The 6,533-nt window shown below is 38.5% G+C and overlaps 1 pseudogene; it reads right to left on the bottom strand.

Annotated features, from left to right (window-relative positions):
• Positions 1 to 750: 750 nt before the first annotated feature.
• LOC116889625 lies at positions 751 to 5,762 on the bottom strand (annotated as a pseudogene).
• Positions 5,763 to 6,533: the final 771 nt, after the last annotated feature.

Genomic DNA, 6,533 nt, shown 5'->3' with positions numbered 1-6,533 from the left:
AGAGAGAGAGAGAGAGAGAGAGAGAGAGAGAGAGAGAGAGAGAGAGAGAGAGAGAGAGAGAGAGAGAGAGAGAGAGAGAGAGAGCTTCAAAAAGGGAAGTGATATTTTTGGTATTCTTGGAGCTTGGATTATGAGGGATGAAAGTTAATCAACGAGGAGAATGCATTTTTATATTAATTAATTAACCAAGTAATTATTTAATTGCATCCAAAATGCTGCTTCCCAGTACCCCCATGCAGAGTACAGTGAGGGGAATGCATTTTATTTTTATTTTTTTCACTCTGCTGATACATGCTTATTCCACTGAAGAAACCTCTTAGATTCTGTTACTGATATGAAACTGAGAGCTTCAGACTATTCTAAATTAACAATATCAGTCACGACATTCTCTCCTGAATATATAAAAATTAAAATACCAATTAAAAATGAATATAGATTCTCTTTAAATCCTTCTTACATATACAATCTCAGCATTATTTTTTAATAGTGGTAATTTAAGAGATTTCCTTTTCTTGAAAGGTAAGTGACAATCTACCAGAGGGAACTAATAAGCTGCCTATAGGCTCATAGTGAAAGTCAAAAGTCTAGAGACACAGCCACTGACATTTCGGAAAACAAAACCATATTCGTAGAAGATTCACTCAAAAAAGCTTTACTAAGCAGATGGCCACAGGACTAGAACAGCTGCTAATATTTTATTGGCAATAACAACAATATTCTTCATGTATGCAGATTTAATTTGTAGCTATCTTAGGCTTTGTATTTAGATTTTCCATTTTTGCTAATGACACAAACCTGATTCCAATTCCTGAAGTACTCATTGTAGTTAAGGGCATATCCAACAGCAAACTTCTCTGGAATTTCAAATCCAACAACATCTGGTCTATATCCAACAATTTGAGAAGTCCTTTTCACTAACAAGCTGGTAAACTGAATGATTTTGGGGCTGTATGCTTGACCAAGGAAAGCAAAGTTTGCATTGTTTTACTGGGTCAATTATCTCTTCATCAATCAAGACATTCTTTCCAGTTAAAGTTGAGAGATTATCTCCACCAATAACTTTTATATCTCCCATCAACTAATCATTACAGTAGCTCTTCAGTCTGATAAATCTATAGTCATAGGAATAGATCTATCACTCTTTCTATTCAGTGCTGTAATATAATCCAGCAGATCATCAAAGAATTTAGAGCTTCCCTTGAGCACAGAGGGCCACAAAATCATGGCCTCCCATCTCCTTCATGGTGTCCTGAGCAAGTCTTTCAGTCCTGTACATAATCAGTTCATGAGGAATAAGCACCTTTGCCAAATCTTTGTTATAATGATTAGATATACAAAATAAGTCTAGATCTTAACCTGGTTCTTTTGTTGTTTTTGAAACTCCCAACTTTAAAGAGCTAAGACTTGATTGTTATTTAAAAAGCTTTCCCCATTGTAATTTTTTTTTTGCCCACATACAGTGGGCTGAGAATGGAACCCACGTGACTGTTAGAAAGTGACAAGTGAAATAACACTGTTTCTCAGAACTGCAGTGATGACCATGTAAACTTTGGATAGTGACTCTCTTAACCATTCCCCTACACAAAACAACCAACTTAGCTATGGCTCTAATGCCAGTAATCAAGCCAATGCCAACTTATCTAAGACTCCCCCAGCTAGGGAATTAAGTAATATAGTTATACTCAACTTATTTATGTTTGAAAGAATCAAGTCTATTCTGATGAATGCAGATAGTTTCCTGCACATAAATAGCCTTCATTAAGCCACTAGATTTAGGGGTTGGGGATTTAGCTCAGTGGTAGGGCACTTGCCTAGCAAGGGCAAGGCCATGGGTTCGGTCCCCAGCTCTGAAAAAAAAAGAAAACAAAAACAACAAAAAAAAGCCACTATATTTAAAACATACACAAGACTGGAAATTGTATCAACTACTGAGGCTGACTAATGTTAAATAAAAGCCTAGGAGCATCCATAAAAATCATCTAAATATTCAGTTTGTGTGTTAGTGGAATGCTTCTTAATTCAATCCTTAGTAAATATAGATCACAATTATATAATTGCTCTCTCTCTCTCTCTCTCTCTCTCTCTCTCTCTCTCTCTCTCTCTCTCTCACTGGAGAGCTCTGATTTTCTGGTACATTGTGACTAAAATTCCTTCCCCTGCTGCCCTACATACACACAGTGAGCCTTGTGGTGGGCAAATGAACCTCAGCAATCTTTTTCCCTCAGGTCAAATACAGATCATACAAATACTGCTGGCAAGTTTTCATATAATATACATTTTTTCCTATGCTTAGGACTAAATGGAAGACATAGGCACTTTCAGACCACAAAGGATATAGCTTCATACTGTACTATTAAAAAGATCACAATACGAGGGAAATGTAAAATGACACATTTCTGAGTTAATGACATGGAACATTATAGGCCTAATGCACAGCTAGTTAAAGCTAAATAAATCTCTATGTTTAGATGAAAGGCAAATAAATCATTTAGGTACAAGCACTTTTAACTAAATGGAGTTAAATGATCTTACACATATATATTTACTGTTAAAATTGTATTTGCAATCACTCCCATGGAAACTTAAGAGAATTAGCATATATTTTATATGTAAATAACACTGCTAAATAATTGATTTGTAGTTTTTAGCAATATAACAAAAGGTAGGCTACACAGTCAGGCCCTGTCTCAGAAAATAACATAACTGTATTATGAAAATTTGTGTTGGCTGATGCTGAAATTCTAAACATTCATTAGCTAGGTAAACAAGCAACTCTTAACTAGTGACTACCATTTAACAGTCAGCTGACTTCAAAAGATGATGTTTTAACTTCCAGATGCCAATTTCTATCACACTGAGCTGATATAGCATCATCAGTTTAAAAGCTATGAAAAAGAAAGAAGAAAAATTTAGAAATTACTAGCAATTTTTTTTTTAAAGATAAGGCTAAATATGAGGGAATTGCAATTGTGAGAGCTGAGGAGGCACACCTTATACGTTGTTGTCACATAACACCAAGTAATTCAGAAAAGACAAATATGCTAATTCTGGTGGGATTTATGTAAAGAAGTTTTCTCCAAGGTATAAACATTCTAAACTGTGCAAGTTCTCCACTGGGCAGGGATGATTTGCAGCTGGTTGCACCCTAGACTGAGGGTCTGAAACACACAGAGCAGCAGCAGCAAAGCAGTTCCTGGAAGCAGTTGCCACTAAGGTTGAGTACCTGGAGGCTGGGGCAGAGAGGCTACTGGCCCAGGCCCTTGGGCAGCTACCCGGGTCCACCGAGCTGGTTATCCCTAGCCAGCAGCATCTGCAGGCCGCTTATCTTCAGCAGCTCAGTTACCACCACCTTGATCACATCGCTGCTTACATCCAGGAGTTGCAGGTGAGGGAAACCTCTGCCTGGCACCCTCAGCAGAGACATCAAATGAGTGTATAGAAGCAGCAGCCACAGCAGCGGTTCCTTATACTAAGCACATCTCCTACTCGTGCGCTTTGACCAATACTCTGATGCAGAACCAGTTGAGAGTGGCCTTCACCATCCTGCAGGACCCAGATAAGGAGCAGAGGTGGTTCACCCCGGATCCTGAAGGGAGTTCCACCTCAGAATTGCAAGCTGGTCATTTCTGAGAGATAGGCCTAAGTCAGAGGCACTAAGATGTCCTGGGACCCCTTGAGACTCTGAGAATATCACTGTTGGGATGTCTAGAGTAGTTGCTTGGCAGGAACCAAGGCACAAGGCATCTGGGATGGAAACCATTGCAGTAACTGACCAGAAATGGTATATTTCAGAGTATAAATGAATGGACAACCTTTTCTGTACAGGATTCCACAGGAAATATTGCCTGTTTTGGATGCCAGAGTGTCTGGGGTGCATTCCCTATGCAGTAATGTGAAAGCAGGGTAATTACCTATGAATGAATTTGGCAGCATTATTCTGATATGTTTTTTACTTTGCAAAAGAAGTGGACTAAATTTGCATTTCAGTGGTACTTGGCTAAGCCTGGGACAAAATCATGAGAAAAAGAGTATGAGACATGAGTACTAGGATTAAAGGCTTAAGGCACCATAACTAGCTCTATTTTCTGGTACAAAGGGAGGTGCTTGAAGCTGTGGGCCAGTGATGTGAACATCAGTGTCTGAGTGAGTGTGGATACCGAGAAGATGGACTGTGTGTGTGTGCTACAGTGAGCTCTCTCATTCCATCCAGAAATGAGTCTCAGTCTTTGAGGATTGTGAAATTGCTTTGTTGGGCCAAACTTAACAGAAAACTTTTGATTTGTTTTACCCTGCTTGCTCACTTACTTGGCATGGTTTGCCTTCATCTCTGGGCAGGGTACCCAGGCTGCCCTGGGGAATCTGAATAGTTCCAAAATCAAACTATGTTTTGAAAAAGTGCCTGGACTACATACCAAGACATGGATAATCGCCGCAGAATTAGGTGACTCTTCCTCTTGACCAAAAGTATTACCAAAAGTAATGCCCAGATCATTTTTCCACTTCCACTGCACAGTCACTAAAATCAATTAAATAAATGAATGAACTTACTACTTATGTATTTTTTAGTACTCGGTAAAATCTTGCTCGACATCTCCAATTTTGCCCCCAACCCAACATACATCTCCTTATATTTATCTGGGGGACTGCATGTCTGTGTCTGTCTCTGAATTATTTGAGCATTCCTGGTGCTGACACAGGTGATGAGAAGGGGTTCACTTGTTTTGGGACTGAAAAACAGCCAGTATTCTTAAGTGTTAAGGCATGCCTCAGCAGTGGCTATTTTTCTACCTGAAAATAGACACGATATCAGTGTGAATGTTTTACAATTCACTCTCCTTTCAGGTCATTTTATTGTAACCCACACACCTTCCATATTTCCCTTACTCAGGATAGCCCTGCCTCATGGCAAGTAACTAAATAAAACAATACACTCATACCTAGATCTTTGCAAATGGTAATGCAGTTAGTAACACACCCTAACAGAACGAGGAATCCACTCACTCACTATCACCCAGCCTTCTGCCAGCTGCACAATTTCCAGACTGATCTGACACTATTTACATGATTTTGTGTTTTAATTTATTTTGAATATTTAGGTAAATAAATCTGCCCCAGAAATGATGTGTCTTAAAATCCTTGGTAGTTCTGTTCATATATTTTTGAATATATGAACCTAAATTGATGATAACTTCATATAACCATATAGATGGCTCCCCTTTTTCTTTGACAGTCCACCTAGGAGAGAAGTGTACACTAACTAGCTAACTTGGAGTGTTTGGATGTTGCAGTAAAATTTAAAAAAAGCTCACATGTCCTGGTCTGGTAAGTTCAACTCCACTCCAATCTGCATATTTTCCTGTTTCTCTGTCAGCTGCATTCACAGACTGTCTGGTCAGCTGTTACCACACCTGTTACCATCTTTTTCTATGGTTTGTGCTAGGAAGACCACACACCACACTGTCCCCAAACAGTCTATATCCTAGCATGGCAAACTGTCACAGACTCTGTTCACACTCCCAATGCCCAGGAAAATCTTTACGAAACAAACTAGAACCCAACAACCAGATTTATGTATTAAGTGCTCAATGTACAATACCTCCACACAATTAACTTACAACCAACAGATAAGGATATAAACTGTCCACCTAGTTGAGATATAATTTATTCATCTACACATACAAATCCTATACTCATTCATCTCTTATGGATAGTCATAACAATCCTGTAAATGTGCAAAGAAAAAGCTTACCATTTGCCTCCATGTTCTCTTTCTTCCTTCCTCTTTTACTCCCATCTCCTCCTTCTCTAAAACATTTCTCCCACCCATCCTTCCTTCTCATCCAATGACAGGCCTGGATTTATCCTGTAACTGCCTTCAGCTGCATAATGCCATCAACTATCATTTCACCCTTTTTGTCTAATTAAAAAAAAATTCCCTCCAATATAAGCTGAGAACAACTATTATCATTTTGTAATTTAAAAGCATAAAATACACCTAATACACAGTGTAACATTTTATGATATCAACAGAACACTTAGTTATATAATCTAGGTTAAGAAAGGCTTGAAATCTATGTTATATCTCCTATCCAACTTAATATGTATTTTCAAAGTTAGACAGCCTGAGTCGGCTATGAGATGATAATCAGTCTTCAACCCCATCAGAAATCTGAGAATGACTAAATATCTATAAACATAGGAAGTGTAACACAGTTTTCAGAACTGAGATAGGTTGAAGAGACAAATCTTCACTAGCACAGTCTTCTGCTAGATACATATGAGCACACGTTTTCAGTCTTCTGGCCTAGAATCAATGGACAGACCCTTAAAATGTAAAAATTTTAAAGGGCTGATAATTCTGGCGCAGCAAGGACTATCAGACAACTATTGTGCATGTGTCTCTTTTTGGACAGTATTAGTCTGTAAATAAAATGGGCAGTTTCTGCCCAGTGACTGACTAGCCACAAAGTAGTACCTAACCTAAAGGTTCTCAATTTCTTCATTAACTCCGCCATATGGTAACTTTTAGGAGC

Source organism: Rattus rattus, chromosome Y, assembly GCF_011064425.1.
Source record: "Rattus rattus isolate New Zealand chromosome Y, Rrattus_CSIRO_v1, whole genome shotgun sequence".
In the NCBI taxonomy this organism is placed as follows: domain Eukaryota; kingdom Metazoa; phylum Chordata; class Mammalia; order Rodentia; family Muridae; genus Rattus; species Rattus rattus.
Note: the sequence above shows the minus strand (reverse complement) of the source record. Positions and strands in the feature narration are given on the sequence as shown.